Source organism: Pteropus vampyrus, unplaced genomic scaffold (genome assembly GCF_000151845.1).
Source record: "Pteropus vampyrus isolate Shadow unplaced genomic scaffold, Pvam_2.0 Scaffold305, whole genome shotgun sequence".
Classification (NCBI taxonomy): Eukaryota; Metazoa; Chordata; class Mammalia; order Chiroptera; family Pteropodidae; genus Pteropus; species Pteropus vampyrus.
This window is the reverse complement of record NW_011889086.1, coordinates 694,307-696,993: the sequence shown is the minus strand read 5'-3', so window position 1 is coordinate 696,993 and position 2,687 is coordinate 694,307.

The following is a 2,687-nucleotide window of genomic DNA, read 5'->3' as shown; positions in this document are numbered from 1 at the left end:
ATTATAGGGGCGACAATTCAAAGCTACAATTTTATGTAATTTAAAATTTTATATAATTAAATTCATCAAGATTCTCAATATCTACCATGTTTCAGGACCTATGCTAAATACAATTGACAGAAAAAAAATGACTAAATAGTTTTAAGAGTTCACAGACTCTCAGAGAAGAGAAGCATGTAGACAAATCATCATAATAATAAACAGCAAATTATGTGTCATAGTAGAATTAAGTAATCTATGGCTTAAGAGAGAGCAGAGAGAGAGTTGGAAGAGCTAATGTTTAAGGTGGGTGTATGTGGGTGAGTAGGAGTCCTATAGACATAAAACAGAGAGGAGAATTCTAAGCAAAAGTAATAGCATCTGCAAAACTACTGAGACATAAATATGCTAGCCATGTTCAGGAAAAAGCCAAGATCTCCATGTGACTTGACTCCTAGTCATTGACTGGAAACTCATTTATTCATTCAGCAGTAATTTATTGACTGCTGCATGCAAAGTTACCAGATAAATAAGCTGAAATCCTCCCCTTCAGTGGGAGAGGAAAACACAATGATCATGATCAGATGAGTGTTATATCGGAGGGGAAGGAAAAACTCTACTCTGAGATTGTAACAGGGGGAGGGGCATTACCTAGAGACTCAGGAAGAAGAGTCCAGGGCTGTGTACAGGAGTTAGATAGAGCCGTGAATCCCATGCTAAAGCCATTTGAGAGTTCTTTATCTCGTAGGTCATGAGACTCAATGAAGTTGTCTGTATGTATTTGTTAAAGCAAGAAGATTCCAATTTGCTGAGGTTGCTTTAAAACCTTCTGACTCAAGACAAATTAAAAAAAAAAAAATTTGTTTTACGCTTGTGTGCCAGGCACTGTGCCAGGGGTTTTACATATGTTATCTCATTTGAACTGAGATTGGTCTGAAGGTGGAGAGGGTCATATACTCAACTTTGGAGGTAAAGAAGGAAGAGAATAGAGAAGGGAACACTGTGTAGTGTGAAGAGAGTGGTTAGACAGGTTAATGCTGTTTTATAAGTAGGGTACAGGATTTAAATTCTTCTTCCACTTTAGAGAATGGCAAGTACCCTGCTTTAATCAAAATGGCTACCGTTCACTTTAAACCATACCTCCTGGTATGTATGATGTGTCAAAGCTTAGATTACTCCATCAGTCACGATATCAGTCATTTTAACCTAACTAAGGTTTATTCTTCCCAAGAAAGAGAAACCCAAGAAAAAGCAGTCCAATCATACTATCAGAGATGGAAGCTCTTTCATCTTTCCAGGATGAATCTCTATTCCCTTAGAATGCATTTCCATTCCAAGGAGGAAGAATGGGAGAAGGAAGGCTTTTACTAAAAAGGTTTGCTTTCTTATTCCTAAAGACTTCTGCTTACATTTCAATTAGCCAGAATTATGTCACATGCCCACTCCCAGGTACAAGGGAAGCTGGAAAATGGTTGATTTGCTGCCCTCTGCACCCCACATTAGGATTGAGTGACGAGGGAAGAAGAAAACAGGTAACAAGTAGGCAGCATATATAATCTCATTTCATTTTTCCAACAGTTCTGTAAAGTAGATAAAGTTATCCACATTCTGAGAATGAAAAATGGACTCAGAGAAGAGAGTAAATTGCTCAAAGTCAGCCAAGTACTGAGTCATGGAATAAAGATTTTAAAACAAGTCTGTACCATTTCAACAGCAAAGGATTTTTTTAATGATACTATCCTATCTTCCTTAGCTATGTGACCTTGAGCAAATCACAAAGTCTCCCTGAGCCTCCATTCCAAGATCTATAAAATGAGGATGAGCGTCCCTGACTCAAAGATTCTTGAAGCATCAAGTTAGACAATGAATGCAAAATGGTTAAAAAGAATAATATCAATGAGATCCTATTATTATCCATTTAACTTTAGCCCAAATGTCTCTTCCACAGTTGACAAGCAGGATTGGTTCTCTGAGGAGCACAGATCCAACATTGGTATGTGAATTTGGCATCAGTAAAACCTCTTGACTGACATTTCCTATTTGGGGCCCATCACAGTTTCCCAGGAATTTCCACTGACTAGGTTTCCTTTGTCCACTCCAATAGCTGCCTGTGCAGATGAGTTATGAGCCACATTCTATAGCAAGTCAGAGAAAAACATGCAAACCATCCATCCTGGCTTTCTTACCTTCTTCTCCCTGTGGCTGCTCCCTAAGTAGAGCTAAACTCAGACTACTCCTCAGACTGTCCTTTTTCTGGTGCCCCATCCCAAGTTAGAATAAACCATCTGAGCACTGAGGGAGTCATTCCAGCTACAGACCTACAACAGCAGCCACACTGTCTCATGCATCTAGGCTTGGGCTCTTGTGAGCCTCTACCTGGAAAGCTTTGCCTTCATTGTTTCCCTTTAAGAGCGCTACTCCCAGGCAAAGCTAGGCTGAATTTCAGATTCTCCTCTTCTGCGACATCTTCCTCCACACTTCCAGGCAGGTGCTTTGTTTTGTTTTACATTTTCCTCTGTATTAGCATGAGACTTTGTCTGCATTTTTATTATAATGTAACATTTGCTGCAGCCAGATTGAACTAAACCTTCTCACAAGTCTGGTTTTGCCTTTATTGGACACCAGAACCTTAAAAAAGAACAAATAAAGTAATATTAATACCAAAAAATGCATGTTCATTATACTGAAGGAGGAAAGGAGGGAAAGGG